General features: G+C 39.7%; 1 protein-coding gene across 1 annotated transcript in view; it reads right to left on the bottom strand.

Annotated features, from left to right (window-relative positions):
• Nucleotides 1-24,170, bottom strand: part of OR6J1 (olfactory receptor family 6 subfamily J member 1) — a 90,981-nt gene that overhangs the window by 13,017 nt on the left and 53,794 nt on the right. The window contains 1 exon segment of the mRNA XM_082386200.1: nt 982-1,087. The gene's annotated coding sequence lies outside the window, so the exon portion shown is untranslated.

The raw sequence follows: 24,170 nt of genomic DNA, 5'->3' as shown, positions 1-24,170 counted from the left end.
GCTTTAAATGTCAAGAAGGATAGTGACAGGGATGTCACCATCAAAGCCCCTCATGGCACTGATGCCACTGGTGTTTGCACACCCTGGCCTGGCTTCTGCCAGGCAAGCGCGGGTTTGCTTTTGCCTTTTAGCTCTCAACATTTATTGACACTTCCTTCATCTTGGACACTTTGGGTAGGCACTGGACACACATCAGCGAACAAGCCCAGTCCTTGCCTTCCAGGGGTTTACAGTCTCGAGCAGAAGGTCCACAGATGAACTCCAGGGTATTCTGGGAAAACTCTTGAAATATATGTGAAATGGTGTGTCTACGTAGATTAGGGTGGGGATGGGAAGAGTCAAATTCTCATATGACTTTGTGACTCAAAAAAGGTTAAGAACCACTGATTGGAACCATCCATTTCCCTCATTTCTAGGTTCTTGGTCAAGTAATCAACCACTTAGCGCACCTCCCGGTGTCTCTCACCTTTTACTGTGTCCATGACTTGCCTTCCTCGCCAGCTCACAGCAGACCCCTGGCGGTGGAGGAGGGGAGCACACCTCATGATTGTCCTTATCTCAGTTCCCAGGGGCTCTGTCCCAGGAAGGATGAGTTTAACCCAGGGAGTGGCCGCCCCTGCTCTTTTGGATGACTTTGGGCTCATCCAGTGAGCAGGCCACTGCCTACTCCCTGACAGGCAGAATGACTAGGGAGGAATTTTTAACTCTTTCTAAAGTACTGCTTGCTTCCTGAGACTTCTCCATGCTAGACATCCATTGACTGAGATGGAAGAACACACTTTTCTTTTACAAAGGGTCAGTGAGATCTCAGGGAGTGCTTCTGACTGGGAGGAATAGGGCAGAGGGAGGGAATGGACTGGGCAGAGCATTTCTGGTTAGCAGTCCTATCTCTCATGCAAAGTAACCAAATGTCATTCTGAAATGCTCATCACTCCTAAGCACATTTTTGTTAGTGTGACCCTTGAAACACAACACACCTACCTCCAGACACTCTCGGAGCCTTCAAAAGGGAGGGACAGATTCCCCTGGTCTTCCCTTAGACGGCACCACCAATCTCCTCCTAGATGCTTTACTATTCTGCCGATTTCTGTAAGATAGAAAACACATTTAAAGGAAAAAAAAATGTGTGCTGAAGTGTTCTAATGAGATTGAACCCAATTTTTGAAAATGTAATGTCTAAAAGCCAGAATAAGTTATTTTAAACTTATCAGCAATTTTCAGATTCAATTTTGGGAACAGACTATGTTTGTTTGGGAAAACATTCCAATGGCTTTATGGCAGCAAAGCCAAAATAGTGTTTTCAATGGTTAAGACAGAGAGAGGTACACTGCTGTCTTTCATGACATTGAAATGGCTTGCATTGTGGAATGAGATCCATCTCTGCAGAAAAAGATGTGTCCTGAGAAGTGAGCCTGGGACTAAAATGGGGTTTTCCCTTCTTACTGGGTCTCAAAGATCAGGGTCCTGCATCCAGGGATGAAAGGAGCAGAGAGAGATATAGGCAAGGGTACTACATGGCAGAAGGTAGATTTTGTGGCCATGTGGCAGCAGAATGAGGGATGAGGAAAGTGTAAAAGAAAAAAAAAAAAAAACCTTGTCTAGGTATATATGGCTGGTGGACTCCAAGAATAATAATTTCCTGTATCTCGTTCTATGGGGTTTTCCTCCCTCTTTCCTATACTAGAAGTCCTTCCTATTAACCCAAAGCTTTGGTAGGTGCTGGTCTGTGATGTGCTTGGACAGATAATACAGGGGTCTTCGTCTGTACTTGGGGTGAGGAGGTATGGAGAAAGCAGTAGCAGTTGGAGAAGCTGGTCACAAGATAGCCAGAAGTCCAGCAGAACTCCAGAACCAGCAGGGCTAGGCAGAAAATGTAAGCATACTCTGGGAATTACATGGGTGGGGAACCAGTCCACAGCTGAACTTTCAGTGGTGGATCAGGATCCGAGCTTGGACTTTTGTGGTTTTTAAACACTGAAGGGAAGGATGACCTTTGGAGACTAGAGAAGCCAAAGACTTCAGAGTTAGTTAGTTGGTTAGTTAGTTAGTTAGTTAGTTAGTACTTGAGTTGCCCCCAAATCATTTATGGCCAAATGTCATGAAAGCATGAATGGTAAGACTTAAAGGCGTTTAGAGGAAGGAAAGGTTGCTCTTCCCCATGATGGCTGGGAAGGCTTCACAAAAGAAGAGTTTGAACTTGATCTAGAAGAGGAGGTAGCAGTTGGAAAGGGGGAGGAGCAGGAAGAGCACTCTTGTTAGGAGAAATGGCAGGAGAAAAAGCAGGAAGACCAAGGGTAATTGTGCTTTAAACAAGGAATGGTCCTGTCTGGCTGGAAGCAAGCCTATATTCTTGAGTATTCATCCTCCATACTTCAAATTACTTTAGGTCCCATTCCTGAGGTCCAAGGATGAGAACATATTATGCTCACCTCAGTGGAGTAATCAAAGGTGCTGAAGACATCTCGAGTCCACTGGTATCATTCTCAGAGAGAGACCAATCATCCCAAGAGGATGAGAACTGTTCTAAATGATTCACCCTTGGTTTTCTCATGCCTCACATCCCCTTCTCAAAAGGTACTCCTGCATCTTACACCCAAAACTGCTGAAAAATGCTGCAAGAAATCCACATCTCCTCTTCTGCCCAGACCCCACAGCTACTCTCCTCTGTGCAAAGACTCCTCTGAGAAAGAGGTGTTTTGCTTTCTTGTTTTCATTTAAAAATGCTTATTCAGCACCTCTTCTGTGCCAAGCCTGTTCTAAGTATAGAGTACACAGCAATGAACACACCAGTCTCTGCCCTCATAGAGTTTTCCTTCTAGTAGGGAAGACAGACAAATATAAATATGTAAATAAAATGTCAGGTAGTGTTATGAATAAAAGTAAATAAGCATAGTAAGGGGACAGGGAAGGATTTGTGAGCAAATCCAGAAGCGGCTCTGTTTTACACATGATGGACAGGAAAAGCCCATCTAAAGAGGTGACATTGAGCAGAGAGAGGCTGTAGGTGTGGAGGCCCATGCCTTGAGATGGGCCCAGGTTTTGAACAGGCCACTGTGGGTGGGCAAGCTCAGTGGACACAGTGGATGAAGAGGTGGAGGGGCAGACAGAGACTCCTAGGAAAGGGACAAAGGAGGAATTATCCTGTAGCTCCTGGACGTGGACCACTCCCACCCATCACAGCCACACAATGCCCATGGTCATAACCCCACTGATCCAGCCCTTGGAAGGGCCTTGCCTGCCATTTTTCCCTCACTCCCTCAACCAGACTCAATAAACTTTCCCAAAGTTACTATGCTCTGCAACTGGGGGATAAAAGGGTAAACTTCCAGCTTCAAAGTTAGAGCAATCAACAGCCAAGGGATTTGAGGTGGCTGGGGCCTTATTATCGCAATGTTGTAATGAGTCTCCAGAGAAGCCCCACAACTTCACTCCAGAGAGGGGAAAGTTTCCGTCAGTGAATCAATACTTGGGGCTCCAAGTCTCAAAATTCCACAGAAACCGGGAAACCATCCAAACACAGCGATGTACTAGATGCACATGGAGTCACAAAGTCTCCCCAAAATGACTTACACCAAGGCCTTGGTAGGGACGTTACTCCTGAATGTAGATGAAGGATAATACAGCAGGACCCCTGGGGCTGCCCGTGGTGGAGTTAAATGAATCTCATCACCCACAGTTACACCTATAGCTCAAAAGGAAAGGACAGGAGGACAGACCCCAAGGCCATCGCCACAGGGTGCTTCACTTGCTCCCTCACCCACAGAACCCAACGGCAAGGGTCAGAGTCCTCTGACAGAGCTGAGAATGTAATGGTTTTGATGAAGCTAGAAAGGCTAGAAAGAAGCTCCTGAGAGCCTGGAAACCCCCTCCAGCTGGGTGACCAGGAAGATCCAAGAGTAGCTGCTTCTCAGCCCTGAGGTAACTTGGGGTCTGTTTAAGGTAGCTGAGTGGTTGGAAAATGAAGAGCATGGGGCTTGTCAAAGAGGATGCAACACAACCAGGCTAAATAACAACAGTGAATATTTACTGAACATTTACTACATGTGTTTCAAAGACTACACATGTTATCCCAAATCCTCTAAGCAGACCCTATGAGCTAGGTGCTGTAATCCTGAAACCCACTCCACCGAGGAGGGGGCTGAGGCACAGAGACCAACAAGGCACTTGCTTCCAAAGTTACATAGCTAGTTAATGGAAGAGTCAGGATTTAAATCCAGGTCAGAATCCAGAACCCGTCCCCCTAGATGTTACCATGCATGGCACTCTGGAAACGATCCTGTAGCCCAAATAGTCTCAGTATGGCTCTGGATATAGTGGGCACCAACTATCTTTTGGGTGAATGACTTTTTGCTTCTCTTTTTGGCTGTGCCGCACGGCATGTGGGATCTTAGTTCCCCGAACAGGGATTGAAACTGTGACCCCTGCAGTGGAAGCACGGAGTCTTAACCACTGGACCGCCAGGGAAGTCCTGTGAATGACTTTTTACTATCAGGGAAATTTGCTTGACCAATGTCATAAGTATTGTTTCTCTTGGAAAATCTCATACTTTTGTTAAGTGCCTGGTTGGTATGAACTCTTCATTCCCAGAAGAGTAAAGAGCTGGGCTCTGTGAACTCCAGGGCCCCTCCCTGGCTTGTGCTCAGAGTTCTGATGGAACTGCTCTGGGTGAGATACAAGGCAGAGGCTAATCCACAGAGGGAATCTGTGGAGCTCAGCAGGTCCACTGCAGGCAGAACCTGATCTACACCCTTGCTGTTTTCAGGGCACTGGACACCGTCCTGGCTAACCCTATACAGTTATGTGAGTTGCAGCTGCCCCTGGGTGTGTTTGAGAAACCATTCAACTGTCTTCTCTCTCCAACCAAAGGGATAGCCACCTCACCTCCACCATGTGACACAGAGAGCATCTGTGGAGCTCTTAAAGACAAGCAAGGGGATGCAGCTGCATGGTCTCCTACGGAAGGCCATTCCCTCTACTATCCAACCTAAATATTTCCTGTCACACACCAGAGCATTTCCACTCTCCATGAGGAAAAACAACAGAGGGTAACAACTGTCTGCTTACAATTCAAACAGTCACTGTGTCCCTTCCAATGGTCAACTCCCTCTCTTCTTTGATCATTTCTGAAGCATTCTTAGATGTCTCTTATAATTATATAAGTAGATCTGATTTTTTGCAGCTTTTTATTATGAAAATGTTCAAATACACAGGAAAGCATAAAAAAATAGTACAATGAACACCCAAAACCCACCATCTGATGCAAATTTTTAACTCTTAGTGAGCATCTATGCTTCTATGGATAGATGACATTTCTAAAGACAGGAAAAAGTTTCAAATATTCACAAGAAACCTAATTAATGACTATACTCAATGGTGAAATATTAAAATAATTCATTCATAAAATAATAACATTGAAATCAGAAATATATGTTTGATATTCACTAATTTGATCTTGGTTAAAAATTATAACAGAAGACAAAAGCTATAAGCCTTAGTTAACAATGTAAAAAACTGCCTTGAAGGAAACGGAGAACACTGACAAAGAGGCTTTAAGAAAAAAGAATAAAAACCATATGATCAAAAAAAAAAAAAAAAACCATATGATCATCTCAATAGATGCAGAAAAAGCTTTTGACAAAATTCAACAACCATTTATGATAAAAACTCTCCAGAAAGTAGGCATAGAGGGAACCTATCTCAACATAATAAAAGCCATATATGACAAACCCACAGCAAACATCATTCTCAATGGTGAAAAACTGAAGGCATGTCCTCTAAGATCAGGAACAAGACAAGGATATCCACTCTTGCCATTATTATTCCACATAGTATTGGAAGTCCAACCACAGCAATCAGAGAAGAAAAAGAAATAAAAGGAATACAAATTGGAAAAGAAGAAGTAAAACAGTCACTGTTTGCCAGTGACATGATTCTATACATAGATAATCCTAAAGATGTCACCAGAAAACTGCTAGAACTAATCAATGAATTTGGTAAGGTTGCAGGATACAAAACGAATGCACAGAAATCTCTTGCATTCCTATACACTAACAATGAAAGATCAGAAGGAGAAATTAAAGAAACAATCCCATTTACCATCACAACAAAAAGAAAAAAATACCTAGGAATAAACCTACCTAAGAAGGCAAAAGACCTGTACTCAGAAAACTATAAAACACTGATGAAAGAAATCAGAGGTAACATGAACAGATGGAGAGATAAACCATTCTCCTGGATTGGAAGAATCAATATTGTGAAAATGACTATACTACCCAAAGCAATCTACAGGTTCAATGTAATCCTTATCAAATTACCAATGGCATTTTTCACAGAACTAGAACAAGAAATTTTACAATTTGTATGGAAACACAAAAGACTCCGAATAGCCAAAGCAATCTTAAGAAAGAAAAACAGCTGGAGGAATCAGGCTCCCTGACTTCAGACTATACTACAAAGCTACAGTAATCAAGACAGTATGGTACTGGCACAAAAAACACAAATATAGATCAGTGCAACAGGATAGAAAGCCCAGAGATAAACCCACGCACATATGGTCACCTTATCTTTGACAAAGGAGGCAAGAATATACAATGGAGAAAAGACAGCCTCTTCAATAAGTGGTGCTGGGAAAAATGGACAGCTACATGTAAAAGAATGAAATTAGAACACACCCTAATACCATACACAAAAATAAACTCAAAATGGATTAAAGACCTAAATGTAAGGCCAGACACTATAAAATTCTTAGAGGATAACATAGGCAGAACACTCTATGACATAAGTCACAGAAAGGTCCTTTTTGACCCACCTCCTAGAGTAAGGGAAATAAAAACAAAAATAAACAAATGGGACCTAATGAAACTTCAAAGCTTTTGCACAGCAAAGGAAACCATAAACAAGACGAAAAGACAACCCTCAGAATGGGAGAAAATATTTGCAAATGAAGAAACTGACAAAGGATTAATCTCCAAAATATACAAGCAGCTCATGCAGCTCAATATCAAAAAAACAAACAACCCAATCCAAAAATGGGCAGAAGACCTAGATAGACATTTCTCCAAAGAAGACATACAGATAGCCAACAAATATATGAAAAGATGCTCAACATCACTAATCATTAGAGAAATGCAAATCAAAACCACAATGAGGTATCACCTCACACCAGTCAGAAGGGCCATCATCAAAAATCTACAAACAATAAATGCTGGAGAGGAGAAAAGGGAACCCTCCTGCACTGTTGGTGGGAATGTAAACTGATACAGCCACTGTGGAGAACAGTATGGAGTTTCCTTAAAAAACTAAAAATAGAACTACCAGACCCAGCAATCCCACTACTGGGCATATAACTTGAGAAAACCATAATTCAAAAAGATAAGTGTACCACAATATTCACTGCAGCACCATTTACAATAGCCAGGACATGAAGGCAACCTAAATGTCCATCAACAGATGAATGGATAGAGAAGATGTGGCACATATATACAATGGAATATTACTCAGCCATAAAAAGGAACAAAACTGAGTTATTTGTAGTGAGGTGTATGGACCTAGAATCTGTCATACAGAGTGAAGTAAGTCAGAAAGAGAAAAACAAATACCATATGTAACTCATATATATGGAATTTTAAAAAGCAGTACTGATGAACCTAGTGTCAGGGCAGGAATAAAGACGCAGACGTAGAGAAAGGACTTGAGGGCGCGGAGGGGGCGGGGAAGCTGGGATGAAGTGAGAGAGTAGCATTAATGTATATACACCACCAAATGTAAAATGGATGGCTAGTGGGAAGCTGCTGCATAACACAGTGAGATCAGCTCGGTGCTTTGTGATGACGTAGAGGGATGGGATAGAGAGGGTGGGAGGGAGGTTCAAGAGGGAGGGGATATGGGGATATATGTATACATATAGCTGATTCACTTTGTTATACATCAGAAACTAATACAATATTGTAAAGCATTTATACTCCAATAAAGATGTGAAAAAAAAGAAAACATAAACCAACCATTGAGTCTTGTTAGATAGATAAGAAGACAGCAAAAATATTTACATATCAGTTACTCGAAAATTTAGTGAAATCTACATTTTTTTTTCCTGGATCTTGTGCTTACAGAATTGAGCATTTGTCTGAATCAGTCAACTAAAAAGACCAAGGAGCATTCCCACATTATTGAAAGAGTTTTTAAAAAATACTTCCGGGCTTCCCCGGTGGCCCAGTGGTTAAGAATCTGTCTGCTAATGCAGAGGACACGGGTTCAAGCCCGGGTCTGGGAAGATCCCACATGCCGCGGAGCAACTAGGCCCGTGAGCCACAACTACTGAGCCTGTGCGTCTGGAGCCTGTGCTCCGCAACAAGAGAAGCCACGACAGTGAGAGGTCCGCGCACTGCGATGAAGAGTGGCCCCCGCTCGCTGCAACTAGAGAAAGCCCTCACACAGAAACGAAGACCCAACACAGCCAAAAATAAATAAATAAATAAATAATTAAAAAAAAAAAAAATACTTCCATGGGGACTTCCCTGGTGGCACAGTGGTTAAGAATCCACCTGCCAATGCAGGGGACATGGGTTCAAGCCCTAGTCCGGGAAGATCCCACATGCCTCGGAACAACTAAGCCCGTGTGCCACAACTACTGAGCCTACGTTCTAAAGCCCGAGAGCCACAACTACTGAGCCCGCATGCCACAACTACTGAAGCCCTCGTGCCTAGAGCCCGTGCTCCGCAACAAGAGAAGCCACCGCAATGAGAAGCCCGCGCACCACAACGAAAAGTAGCCCCCACTCGCTGCAACTAGAGAAAGCCCACGCGTAGCAACAAAGACCCAACGCAGCCAAAAATTAATTAATTAATTATTTAAAAAAATACTTCCATGGACAGTTGTCTTGTAACATTGAAATTAAAAATATTTGTTATAGGAAACTATATGTGTTTAAAATGTTTATTTTCAGAAGACTGTGTTCATGTAAAGTTGTAAACTATTTTCATGAGAGGCTGATTTATCTATCACTATTATTATCACCTCACATATGGAATTATATAGCTAAATAAATGCTCAGGAGAAAACTCATAGCCTAAAATGCTTATAAACAAGAAAGAATAAAAATTAATGACTTGAGTATGCAAAACAATAAATTAGGAAGAAAAATTAAGAGGAAGGAATTAATATAGAGAAAAGCACAAAGTAATAAATTTTTATAACTAAAAACAGCAAATACAAGAACTGATTTTTGAAAATCAACTAAACAGATTAACTATTAGTGAGCCTAACTTTTTTTAAAAGGAGAAAGCACAAACACACCAGATAGGAAAGGAAGAAATAACCAGATACAGCAGAAATATACATATATGTATATATATAGTAAAGACATAATATATATATTTGGTTTTGCTCACATATATCCAAATACATTGGAAAACTTGTATGAAATGGATCAAAACTGACCCTAGAAAAGATGGGAAATCTAAACATACAGAAGTAGCATAGAATAAAGAAAGTTGTCAGAGTTACCCTCTACATGCTCCCCGCCAAAAATCGCCAGATGCAGATAATTTCACAGAACTAAGCACAGAAAATAAGGAAATTTTTCTAATTATTATCATAAAGCAAACATTATATCAATAGGAAAACAGCAAAACTAGTACAAAAAAAGGAAAACTACCCACTTATGCGTATCAATGCAAAAATCACAAAATAGTCACAATAAGAATCCAGTAAAGCATTAAAAAAATAAGATACCATAACCAAGTGGGATTTTTCAAGGAATGCAAGACAATTCGATATTAGGAAATCTATAAATATAGTTCATCATACAAATAGAAAAAAAGAGAAACATCTTATAATCATTTCCATGGATGTTGAAAAAAATTTTTTATAAAAACCAACTAACATTCTTAATTTTTTTTAGCTTAGAAAGTTCTTAATAAAATGAGAAAAGATGAATACCTTCATAACATTACATATCTGTAATCTCCAAAATCAGAATTATTTTCAGTTGGGAAAGACTAGAAGCTTTCCATTAAAGTTAGAAAAACCGCAAAATGTTCACTGTTGCCTACAATATATGGTGCAAATATTCAAGAGAAATCAGGATGAAATTAGCAAAGAGATGAAAACTGTACAATTTTTAACTGGAAACTTCCAGAAAATTATCTCAGCCAATAAATAAATTGAGTAAGATGGCTCAGTACAAAGATAATATACAAAAATCAAAATATATATATATACAAAAATCAGTAGCTTTATTATTAGTGAGAAATAGGTTGCAGATAACGGAAATCATTCAAATTGGTATAAGCAGAAAGTGATTTTTTTGTGTGTGGTTTACAAAGTCACTGGAAGGAATGGAAGAATAGGATCTAAGCAGAACTTCCAGGAACGCTTAGCCAGACTATCTCTGCTGTGATGGGGTGCACTGCCAATTCTACTGCAGGAAGCTGCTGGAGCAGGAAAAGTGACACTGTCTGCCGGGAACCATGTTGGAACACGGTTATCTCATGCCCTGCCGCTCTCCCCACATAACACAGCTCCAGATTCTGTATTCTGCATGTACAAAATCTAGATCTCATCCAGAATACTAGTTATAATGCAGTCTTGGAAATGTAGTTTTCAGCTATAGAAAGTCAGCTCTAATGAAAAGCTGTAAAAATAATCTCCTTGGACTTAAACCATTTTTAAATCCAGATGCTGTATTATAAAATGCCTTGTTCTGTGCTGATAAGAAACTTAATTTCATAAGCTTTCAAATTAAACACAGCTGGTTAATCAACCAGGGTGAAAGAGTCAAATAAGAATAAATTTAACTGTGTTCTCAAACAAAAGTGACAAATTTCTCTGTTGGTTTCCTGCTATTCAATATAAAAATACATAAGTAAAGGTGATTCACTGTTAAATTATTTCATAACTCATTTTAAATGAATACCTTAAAGTTTGTCAAGAATCATGAACTGGATTTAGTTAAATAGGAGAAGTCATGAGGCACAGCTAAGTGAAGGAGATAATAATAGTTTATTAATGATATTTGTGAATCACTTCCAGTAAATCTGATCTGCCAATGAACTCCTGCTTGGTATTCGGATGTGGTTCTTCATAAGCTATAAAAAAGCCCAAACAACTTTTAATTATTGAGCTAGGTACCATAATTCATTGACTCCTTTCTGCAAAAGTTAAAAACAATCTAGACAGCATAACCAAATAGTTGATGAATATTCTCCTTATGGAAGTATTCCAGCTACTAAAGAAAGTACGAAAGAATTAGAATACAACAGTATGAAATATTCTTGACAAGAAAATCAAACTTGAATCTGATCAAGCCTCTACATCAAACAACCAGTCTTCAGGGAATACAGAGGGGCAGAGGAATGGGTTGCACAGCACCACGAGGATGCAAAGAGTAAGCAGAGACTGTGGGCATGTTATAGGACAAATGACCGGTTCACTCAACTAAATTGTAAGGGGAACAGAAAGAGAGAGCCAGGATGAGGATCTAGATTTTAGAAACCTTAGGGCAACATCAGCAAGTTGCAAAGTATGGTCTGTTATGTTATGTTAAAAATTTTTTCAAGATGACCAGAGAAATATGGACAGGAAATATGAAAGGCTATTTAATGTACTAAGCTCACTATGCTGTATTAGATTATATGCACTGTTAGTATGGTATATATTAATATATAATATTATTAGTATAAATATCAAGAAATTATTAAACTTATGTTAAGAGAAATATGTCAAGAGAGAAAAAGATAAAGTAAATGTGGTACATTGTTAACATATGGGGAATCTGGGTGAAGGATATATGGGAATTCCTTACAACTTGACTGTAAATCAAAAGTTATGTTAAAATAAAAAGCTAAAAGAAAATAAAATTGTGTTTCATTTCCACAAGTCTCAAACGAAATCAAAATAACGAAGACAGAGGAAACTGTCTCTCTAGAGCCACAAAGTCCTTGTTTAAACAGAGGAAGTTTATATTCTCCAGGTGGATAGCCAGCTGTGCCATCACTACCTATTAAAAGTATCCTGGCACAGGGGGACTGACCTGAAGCAGGAATGGAGTCTGGGTCCCCACAGGGCCGGAACTCCACAGTCGGTGAGCTGCCCTGGAGCATTTTATAGTCCTTGTTGCTGTAGTTCTTGTTGTGAATACATTATTTTCCTTATTTTCTTATGCTTTATTAACTCTAGTGATATAGTACTAAATCTCTTGGGCTTTATACAATCATATTACCAGCTTGTGTTTATCTCTTCTTTTCCAACGTCTCTACCAGCTATATCATTTTGTGTGACTGTATTTGCTAGAAAGCCTACAAGATAATATCAAATAATAATGTCAATAGCAAGCATCCTTATCTGGTTCCTAATTTTAATTGAAACCATATTTCAATGAGCTTTACTGGTGTGTTGGGTAATTGGTTTTTGTTATATTTAAGAAGTCTGCTTTTGTCCCTATTTTTATAGAGTTTTAAAATTAAGAATGGCTGCTAAATTTTATCAAAAGTTTTCAGCATCTATTGATATGATCATAATATTTTTTATTTAATTTGTTATTGTCCTAGATTATGTTGCTAGATTTTCTGATACTGAACACACTTGTATTCCCAGAATAAACTTTTCTAGGCATGATTTATTATCCTTTTGATAAATACCAGATTTTACTTAGTAGTATTTAATTTAGGGATTTTCCTCCTATATTCAAAAGCGTGCTTGTTCTGTATTCCTTTCCCTTATTTTTAGGTTTTAGGTTAAAGTTATATTGGCTTCTCAAAAGGAATCATAGAGATTTCCATCTTTTTCTGTGACCTAGAATAGTTTAAATAACATTGAGATTATCTGGTCTCAATCAATCTCACAAAGTATAGCTGTGAATCTATCTGGTTCTGCCTCTTTTTATTATTAAATCTTTAATCACCTTTCCAGTCTTCAATATTTAATTGGTCTACTCAGACTGCCACTGGCCTGCCTAATTCACACCTTCTCACCCTAGAGAGAAGTTTACCTCTCAGCAAACCTAGCCAACTTACACATAGCCAACAGTTGGCTCTCTCATTCAAGGAATGGCCCTTTAATGGAAATGGACCTACTCCTCTTGGGAGAAAAACCCACAGCAGCTACCCTTATTTAACCAAGCCTTTATTCATAAATATAACTGGATTCTCAAGTACCACCAGATATTTGAATAAAAATCAATAGCATGAAGAAAGAGGTACAAAGATGAACAAATGGGCAACTAACATTAGAGAAACCTGAGGTGATAAGGAAACTAAAATTGCTTTAAAATTTATGCAATACTCAAAATGATTGAGTGTATATGATACTCATAAAAGCATATAATCTGTGAGGAAAAGGAGCAATCAGAGAACAAAAATGCTTTTTGACATTAAAAATACAAATGTCAAAAAATTGCACTGGGGCTTCCCTGGTGGAACAGTGGTTAAGAATCCGCCTGCCAGGGCTTCCCTGGTGGCGCAGTGGTTGAGAATCTGCCTGCTAATGCAGGGGACACGGGTTCGAGCCCTGGTCTGGGAAGATCCCACATGCCACGGAGCAGCTGGGCCCGTGAGCCACAACTACTGAGCCTGCGCGTCTGGAGCCTGTGCCCCGCAACGGGAGGGGCCGCGATAGTGAAAGGCCCGCGCACCGCGATGAAGAGCGGTCCCCGCACCGCGATGAAGAGTGGCCCCCACTTGCCGTAACTAGAGAAAGCCCTCGCACGAACCGAAGACCCAACACAGCCAAAAATAAATAAATAAATAAATAAAGTAGCTATAAAATTAAAAAAAAGAAAAAAGAATCCGCCTGCCAATGCAGGGAACACGGGTTTGAGCCCTGGTCTGGGAAGATCCCACATGCCGCAGAGCAACTAAGCCCGCGAGCCACAACTACTGAGCCCGAGTACCACAACTACTGAGCCCGTGTGCCTAGAGCTCATGTGCCTAGAGCCTGTGCTTGGCAACAAGAGAAGCCACCGCAGTGAGAAGCCCACGCACTGCAACAAAGAGTAGCCCCCGCTCGCCACAACTAGAGAAAGCCCGCACGCAGCCAAAAATAAATAAATAAAATAAATAAATGTATTAAAAAAATAATAATAAAGTTGTTTAAAAAATTGCACTGGACTGTGTGAATAATAAAATGAAAATAAGATAATAAGAAATCAGAATTAAATTTAATGCCCTACAGTGGAGACTAGAAAGTAAACAATTTCAAAATATAAAAATAAATTTAAGCTACATGGAAGATGGATCCAGAAGTCAAAGATCTGTCTAAGAGAAGTTTCAAACTGAGACAATGGCAGGAAGGAAATATTCAAGGAAATAGCTGAAGAGAATCTCCCCAAACTTCATGAGTTTTCATTTTGAAATGATCTATGTGGAGGCAAGCAAAATTAGTTTTTAAAAGACTCATTCCTAGACTCCATCTAGTAAAATTTCAGAACTCCAAGGGTAGAGAAAATGCTGAAAATTCCCAGAGAGGGAGTGAGAAAACAGGTTACCAGAAGAAACAAGGGTAAGAAAGGCACCAAACTTCTCATCAACAACATTTAATTCTCAAAGACAATTGAACAATATTTCAAATTTTTGAGGGTGGGAAAAGGTTTGTGTGTTTTTACTATTCAATTAATTTTTTTATAAATAATACTTTTACTTGGTAAAAGAATGAAACTATATTAAAAAGTGTTCAGAGTCTCACTCCCATCCCCACTTGCTCCATTCCCCACTCACCTGTCTCCAAAGGTAATAACCATTTCTTTTTTTTTTTTTTTTAAATTTTTATTTATTTATTTATTTTTAATTTATGGCTATGTTGGGTCTTCGTTTCTGTGCGAGGGCTTTCTCCAGTTGCGGCAAGTGGGAGCCACTCTTCATCGCTGTGCGCGGGCCTCTCACTATCGCGGCCTCTCTTGTTGCGGAGCACAGGCTCCAGACACGCAGGCTCAGTAATTGTGGCTCACGGGCCCAGCCGCTCCGCGGCATGTGGGATCTTCCCAGACCAGGGCTCGAACCCGTGTCCCCTGCATTAGCAGGCAGACTCCCAACCACTGCGCCACCAGGGAAGCCCAATAACCATTTCTATTAGTTTCTCATTTATCCTCCAAGTTGGAAAAACAATTTTGAACTTAGATTTCTAAACAATCAATCTAAATCAAGCCAAAAAATCAATCAAGTTTGGGCAAAATAATTGCATATGCGACACAAGCACTCAGAGTATAGCGTACAATGGGGTTTTTGGGAAATAAAATGCTAGAAAAAGATTCTAGCAAAATGAAAAGGGAACCAAGAAAGAGGACACACAGGATAGACATTAGTTATATGGCAGCCAGCTGAATATGACCTATGAAAAGTGAAAGAAGCTTAAAAGAAGTTGAGGAGGATCTGCTAGACCCAGAGACAGATATACTAGGATAGAAAAGTACCAAACTACCTAGAGGCGGTGCTCCGCAACAAGAGAAGCCACGACAATGAGAAGCCCGCGCACTGCAACGAAGAGTAGTCCCTGCTCACCGCAACTAGAGAAAGCCCACGCACAGCAACGAAGACCCAACACAGCCAAAAATAAATTAATTAATTAATTAATTTAAAAAATAAAACAAAATTACAATATAGCTAAAAATATTAGGACATGGGAAGAGAGACAGAAGGATAATCAATTTTTTAATCTTTGGTAAGGGAGTATCTAGGAACACTAAAGTTGACAATAAGAATAGAGATTTAATTATGTATTGTTAACTACATGAACAAAAAAGTAACTACTACAGTCTGGAGTTGGGGGGATCAGGGAAGTGGGAGGTACTGCAGAAGTGATAAATTCCTCATCTTTGAGAATATAGCCCCAGACACTGTTGAAAGATGATAAACCAAGGAAAAAGGCAGAGATATTACTAAAGACAGAAATATTAATTAAAGATATAATTAACCAAAGGATGTTAATTAAAGATAAAATAATAATCATGTGAACAATCCCAGTCAGAAATTATTATCAGATGCTTGTTGTTAATTGAACTAGGGGAAGAGGAAAGAAAATTTTTTACTTTTCCCATCTTACAATCCTCTATAATATTTGAATTTTTTAATGTGTACTACTTCTATAATTTTTTAAACAACTTTTTAAAATATCTGTACGAGGATATACTTTATAATGTTTGTAACTGTGGGAATGGGAAACAATTAAATGCAGAGAGACAAATAGGAAACTGATTAAAATAATTTAAATTGATTTTATGTATTTACTGACATGGAAAGATCCCCACACTCTATCAAGTTTTTTTATTTAAAAATAATCCAAATGCTAAATAACATGTACATCACGATCCATTATTTTAAAATCTGTGGTGTACATAAATGTGTGTATGCACAAGATGCTTATTCTAAAATGTGAATAATTATTGCAGCCAGGTGGTAAGAATGCAGGTGATTTTTATTTTTCTCTTTTTGCTTGGATTTTCTAAAATTTCCTATGAGGAACATAAATTATTTTATAGCAAAAAGAAAACAAAAATGTTATTTTAATACATTTTTTTCTTAACTCATTCCACATTTCTGCTGATTGAAACAAGGTCACAAGGTCTATTTGTAATTCCTGGCACAACTGAATATTTATCTGAGTCAAAATCTGTTTGACATCACCCTCAAATCAAAGTGTTCAGGTACAAAAATGTCCTTCAACCCACAGTGATAAGAATGCAGTTTCATAATTAAAGCAGATAAAAAGAACATCATTTGCCCAGTACCTAGTGCAGCTGTGACATCGATTTCACAGCCAAGGAAAGGGGAATCTAAATCATCACAGATGACAACAAAGCACAAGCTGAGTTTGTCAGAGGTAGTTCATTGTCTCAGATATTCATTTCAAATCGCTTTGGGAAGGGAAACTTACTGCTGCTAAATTTCAAAACATCTGAAAATCTGTGACTTTTCTTTCCAGTCATAAAGAACAGTCCTGCAAACCTTGATAAGAAAGTTTACGTTGACTTCATTACAACAGATTTAACAGTGAGAAAACAAAGCCAAAAGCAATAAGTACTAATGCTCTAGTGCAAGTTCGGATCCAAAGCATTTTCATCACCTCGAAGTAAGAGGGTCACAAATCACCACCCCCCTGCAATTTGGGACATTTTACTTCCAAGTAAAGGCCGTCCTGTACTTCAGAATTTTTAAAGTGACAAGAAGACACTTCAAAGGTAACAACAATATACTTCCATTCAATTTCACTTGTAATTTTTGGCCTTTGTCTAATCTTAATCAGATTCCTCTGAGAATGAGAATTCAGAAAATCAAAATAGTGTTTACCACAAACTGAAAAACTGTAAAGAGCAGTGCTGAAGTAATAATTATGGTAACAATTATTGAGCTTTTCCAATGCACCAGGCACTATATTAAGTACTGATTAAGTACTTAAGTGTTGTTAAGTACTTAATCAGTACTTAAGCACTTAATTAAATTAAGCAATTAAATCAGTATTTAGATGCTGATTAAGTCCTGTATTAAGACCATTTCTCATGTTGATACTCACAAAACCTCATGAAATAGGCAATAATATTATCTACATGTGGCAGATTGTATTTTCTAAATATGGCCACAACTATATCTCCCATCCCAAATGCTTTCTACAATGTGACTTTGCCAAAGTTCCTATCAACAGGTTGGGGCCTATATACCCTCACTTTGAACCAGGGCAGGCTTTAACCAACTGAGTATGGTAGAATGATGTCATATAACTTCCAAGGCTAGGTCAGAAAAGGCCTTGCAACTTCTACCAGGCTCTTGGGACGTTTGTTCTGGGGAACACCAGCCACAACTTAAGAACTCCTAGTATAGTTAGGCCATCATGCTGTGAGGCCATGTGTAGATATTTCTAATCAATAGTGCCAGTTGAACTCCCAGCCAACAACCAGTCTTCACTGCCAACCATGTGAGTGGACCATCTTGGACATCCAGCCCAGTCAAGCCTTCCGATGACTGCAGTCCCAGTCTCATGAGAGACCCTCCAGGTAAGATTTCCCAGCCAAGCCCTTCCTGAAGTCTTGACTCACATTTTACACCACCAAGTTCAGGGCGCTTTGCTACACGGCAACTGTAAGCAGAACACACCATTTTGCAAATGAGGAAATTGAGGCTTAAAGAGTGATTTGACTCCAGGTCTTGACTATCATTTTATCCGGCTGCCAGATGTTGGCATAATAAAGTTTGTACCATGCAGAAGATATCTCTCTCAAGTCACATGTTTATTCCAACACGTCCATCAGCAGAACACACTGTGGGAGGAAAACTGTGACTTCACTAAAGTGAAAGCAGTCTATTTCACTGCATTCTGTGATTAAGTGGTTTTCTGTTTCCGTCTATTGATCTGTTAACTAAAATGTTGAAAACCTCTTACAAATTACTTATGCTATTACAGCAGAGTGCTCCAACCTACAGTAGGCAAGTGTCCTAATAAGAGATATCCCAGGAGATGACTCTCTGTCTCTCCCTAAAATCACTTCTAGCAGGCTGTGTTGACATTTCAGAGGTCAATTCTTGCAGACTTTTCTCAAAGCATGAGCTATATGGACTCATGTCAAAGATTTTATTTAACAACTCATTCATTTATGAGGGAAACCGGTAAGATATTACAACTAGCTTAAAGAAGCATTCAAAGAGCAATGACATTTATAGGGATACGAAATTCTGAAATGAATTTGTAAATACGTGCACACTGGGTCTATTACAGAAAATTGTCAGTCGCATTCTAATGAACACAATCCTTGTGTTTTTCTACAGACAAGAATAATTTACATTATGATTAGTTTTCTACAATTTACAAAGTGCTAAAACATCTTAAAAACATTGGAAGGCAGAGATGACCTGAGTGAGTGAGTTAGGACACTCACTAATTTTGTAATCTTTTTTTTCCATTTCAAAGTCCTTCATGATATTCACATTTTTATTGAGAAAGGATTAATAATCTAAATTATATTCATATTGCAAAATTTACTTAGAGCAATTTAATATATGTACTTCTACTCCTTTGTAAATTTTACATTAATATTTAATTCATTAATTTGTAACACTATATGATGCCAGGTAAAGCAAATATTAATCTTAGTTCACAGACTCGTGTATACCAAATTTAATTCCCTTGCTATTCTTTTTTTTTTTTAATTTTTATTTATTTATTTACTTACTTATGGCTGTGTTGGGTCTTTGTTTCTGTGCGAGGGCTTCCTCCAGTTGCGGCAAGCGGGGGCCATTCTTCATCGCGGTGCGCGGGCCTGTCACTATCGCGGCCTCTCTTGTTGCGGAGCACAGGCTCCAGACACGCAGGCTCAGTAATTGTGGCTCACGGGCCCAGTTGCTCCGCGGCATGTGGGATCCTCCCAGACCAGGGCTCGAACCCGTGTCCCCTGCATTGGCAGGCAGATTCTCAACCACTGCGCCACCAGGGAAGCCCCTCCTTGCTATTCTTAAAACTCAGTTTAATTTCCGTAGACGCCCCATTAACCTGATGGTAGAAACTAAATCTCAGTCAGTTCTGGGTTCTCCCACAAGCACACTTTTCTCCAGTGTTGTGTCTAAGTTCTGAGGAAGCTGCGAGGAGGCAAGGAGGCCTCCTTTGCCCACCGGTCCTCTGGATCCTCCCATCTTGACCCCGGTCATCAGTCCACAGGTAGCAGGTACATTGCTCCTCATTTTCATCAATGAGGCCCTTGCAGGCTGGGCGGCTCTCCCTGCTCTCTCTGTGCCCCTTTCAGACACTCTAGCCTTTATTACTGCACCTCTCTGAGCTGTGGGAAACTCTTTGATGCTCTCAAACGTCCCACCTGCCTAGGAATTTTATGCAGCCACTTTTCCCCTAAGGTACGGTCACTGCCCTGGACCTTCCCAGAAAGCAAATTACAAGTGCTCTCTGTTCTCAGACCCACAACTCTGTGTGGGGTTCTGTCATCTCCCCCCTTAGACTCAGCCTGGGGTTGGGAAAGGGCAGAGTACAGTCCCGGAGACCCAACAGTTCTGAGCTATCCTGTTTTCCTCTTCAAGTCTCCTCTTTCCCCTGTTATGCAGAATCTCGGGAAATAAGAAGCCTTGCCCTGACTCATCAGGTTTTTTCTAGGCCCTGAGTCCTAAACTTGAAAAGGCTTTATTCTGCCTTCTGCAATAACATTTCTTTCCCAGTTTCCTTACCCAAATGGGAGGAATAAGACAGCTCGGAGGGATAAGAAATACCCATAAAAAACAATGGTTAACAATTCAAAACTGTGATACCACCACATGGGTACTGTGCCAGATGTCTGAAAGACAAAGAAAAATATGATTCAATTTCTGATGTTAGGATTTGTCCAGGGTCACACAGCTAGTAGGGAAATACAGAGGAAAAACTCAACAGTGATAATATTGTATTTAGTGCAATATCAGAATTTATATTTATAGATGAGAGGAATGTGGTTGGGCTGGGGGTGGGTAGGAGAACTACTCAGAAAAGTTTTCTCATGGAAAACTCGATCTGATTTTTGCCAAAGTTAGAAAGGCATTTCAGGTAGAAAGAACAGCATATGTAAAGGTATGGAGGCCAGAGAGAACATGTTCTTTTCAAGAAGGACAGGCAGTTTGGTTGAAGACTAAGCTATGGAAAAAGAATCACGGAAGAAGAAACTGGAGCAGTAGGTGGACCCACGATCAAAAGGATGCTACACTAGAAAGCTTACATTTTACTCTGAAGGTTAATGAAGGCATCCAATGATTTTAGGCTGGAAAATATTATAACCTGTTTTGTGTTTTTAAAAGATCACTCTAGCAGAATGTGGGCAACTAAAGTGAGAAAGATATTAAAATCCAAGTAAGAGATAAAAGAACCCAAGCTAAAGCACTAACAGTGGGGATGGAAAAAACAGGAAATTTATTTGCAAGATATTTTTGAGGCAAAATTACAGAAGTTGGGGTAAGAGAGTAAAGGAGAGAAAGGAGTCGAGGAAAACTCCCCAGATTCTGGCTTGGGTGACCAAGGAAATGATGATACCATTCACATAAACAGGAATACACATGAAAAGGGCAAGTTTGGGCAGAAGTGGATTGGGGGAGAGAGGAGGATGATACATTCACATTTTTTCATTCATCTAAAAGATACATGGTGAGAAATCATGCTGTCAACCCTGCCCCTCTCTGCCCCAAACCACCACCTGCAACAAGTATTGTTGTTTTATTGGTCTCTGGTATATTCTTCCAGTTAGTTTTATTTTTATCTTTATTTTATATTGGAGTATAGCTGATTTACAATGTTGTATTAGTTTCAGGTGTACAGCAAAGTGATTCAGTTATACATATACAAGTATCTATTCTTTTTCAAATTCTTTTCCCATTTAGGTTCCAGTCAGTTTCAACACATTGGCTTTAAGGAACCCAGGTAGAGCTCTTCAGTAAATAGTTGGATAGATGGTTCTGGAGTTCGAGAGAGATACCTGGGCTCATGAAAAATCAACTCAATACCAAAAAATCAAATAAGCCCATTTAAATATGGGCAAAGAAACTGGGTAGACATTTTTCCAAAGAAGACATGCAAATGACCAACAGGTACATGAAAATATACTCAACATCACTAATCATCAGGGAAATGCAAATCAAAACCACAGTGAGATGGCACCTCATACCTCACACCTGTTAAGATGGCTATTATTTTAAAAAAAAGAAAGGAAGAACAAGCGTTGGTAAGGATGTCAAGAAAAGGGAACCGCTGGAACTTCCCTGGTGGTCCAGTGGAATATCCCTGGTGGTCCAGTGGTTAAGACTCCATACTCCTAATGCAAGGCACCCGGGTTTGATCCCTGGTCAGGGAACTAGATCCCACATGCTGCAACTAAGAGTCTGCTTGCCACAACTAAAAAAAATCCCGCATGCCGCAATGAAGATTCTGCACGTGGCAACGGAGATCCCATGTGCCGCAACTAAGACCCAGCGCAGCCAAATAAATAAATGAATATTTTTTTTAAAAAGGGAACACTTGTACACTGTTGTTAGGAATGGAAATTGGTACAGCCATTATGAAAAACAGTATGGAGGTTTCTTTAAAAATTAAAATAGAACTACCACATGATCCAGCCATCCCACTTCTGAGTAAATATCCAAAGGACACAAACAAAAAAATTTTTTTAACTGTTAGGACGTCCTTGTGGTCCTCAAAGCCCTTTACTGGATGGTTCTTTCCAGAGAGGGAGCCACACACTGACAGGGCTGTGGGCAAGCATTGCTTCCAGCTCCCCACACCTCGGGGGAACAAACTGTGGGCAAGACACTGACTGCCATGGTCCGTGATCACTTCTCCAGGGACGCATAGCTGAGCAGCTTCTCTATCAAGTCCAGTGGGCTAGCAGCATGCAGCGGCAGTAGTAGCCCTTAAGGCCCAGTGCATCCAGGGTGTCCCCCTATTTCAAAGAAATATCGGCAATCTGTGTTTTTTGCAGCATTACCCACAATAGCTAAGGAAACAACTTAAGTGTCTGTCACCAGATGAATGGATAAAGAAGATATGGTTTATATATATAAAATGTAAAAAAATTAATAAGCAGAAATCTCAGTTAAATAGAATTGAGACACCAGAAGGGGGAGTTCTCACGCCCTGAGATGATAGCAAAGCCCAACAGGAAGAAGAGAGACTCCTTTTCTTTCCTGGCAAGGACTCAGCCAATGAAAAGTCATGGACGCTTTGTTTACTATAGCCCTCCCAACTTCCTTTTCCTCTCTATAAAAGCATTTTCCTTCCCTTGTAGTGCAGGGATTTTCACATGGCTCACCATGGTTGCAACTCCGAGTTGCTGATCCCAAATAAACCCATCTTTGCTGGAAAAATATCTGACAGTCTATTTATCTCAGGTAAACAATACAATGGAATGTTATTAAATCATAAAAAAAGAAGGAAATCTTGCCATTTGCAACAACATGGATGAAACTGGAGGGCATTATGCTCAGTGAAATAAGCCAGACAGAGAAAGACAAATACTGTATGGCATCACCTATATGTGGAATCTAAACAAACAAACAAATAAAAAGTCCAACTCATAGAAACAGAGAGAATGGTGGTTTCCAGGGCCTGGGAGGGTGGAAGAAATGGGTAGGTATTGGTCAAGGGTACAAACTCCTAACTATAAGATGAATAAGTTCTGGGAACCTAATGTACAGCACGGTGTTCATAGCTAGTAACATGGTATTTTATACTTGAAGTTTGCTAAGAGAATAAATCTTAAGCATTCTCACCAAACATGCATACACAAAAATGGTAACTATGTGAGGTGATGTGTTAGTTAACTTCATTGTAGTGATCATTTCACGATGTACACAATCATCACACTGTACATTTTAAATATATACCATTTTATTTGTCAATTATATCTCAATAAAGCTGGGGGAAAATATAATTCTAACCTTTTCATTTCCTTCCCTTATTTCCCTTTCCCCTAGGACCCCATCTTCTATCATCTCCTAGCCCCAGTGAGGTAGGGACCAGGGTAGGATTAACCAAGGTTCTATATTACTTGTGATGGTTCCTTACATCCCTGTAATAATAGGACTGCCTAATATTAGACAGGAGTCCCAATTTCATAGGACTAATTAGATTTATTACTTTAACTAAAATTAACTGTTATTCTTGATCTGAACAAAAAAGTGAAACTTTTGTTTGCAAAGCTGTAGTAACAGCCAAGACAGTTGGGAAGAAGCTGAGTGAGGCTCGTTATACTAATTCTCCAGGGATCACAAGCACCATAAAACTTAGGAGGAGAGTAGATCCCTGAAGAAAACAAAGCTGCAATCCAAATCCCTCAGCCCTTATGTCACCTCCACAAAGAGATGTGTTTATTCCAGGAGTAGCTCATTCACTGTCTTACAGTGCCCCATTGTCCGCAGAAGAAATATCATCTCGCAGAAACTTGCCCAACGTGAGAATGTAATAAAAGTCTTTATCAGTTGAAATCACCCCCATTAGTTTAAAAGGAGGATGAAGGAAGATTCCACTAAATGATAACTGAACTCTTCCAAGGCTTCTCCCAGGATGAGCTTGAGGAATGTGGAAAATTTCAAAACATTCTGGGCTCATCAGATCCTGTGAGCTGAATGATGACAAAGTCCAAGGAAACCATTCTCCCATCCAGGAAAGGCCAGCTGACCATTCAGGATACTATGGAAAGGAACAGTTATTCTTAAAGAATAAGATCTGCATTTAG

The sequence above is a fragment of the Balaenoptera borealis genome (assembly GCF_965194805.1).
Source record: "Balaenoptera borealis genome assembly, chromosome: 3".
NCBI lineage: Eukaryota > Metazoa > Chordata > Mammalia > Artiodactyla > Balaenopteridae > Balaenoptera > Balaenoptera borealis.
The sequence above is the reverse complement of the archived record's forward strand: the minus strand, read 5'-3'. Positions and strand labels throughout refer to the sequence as shown.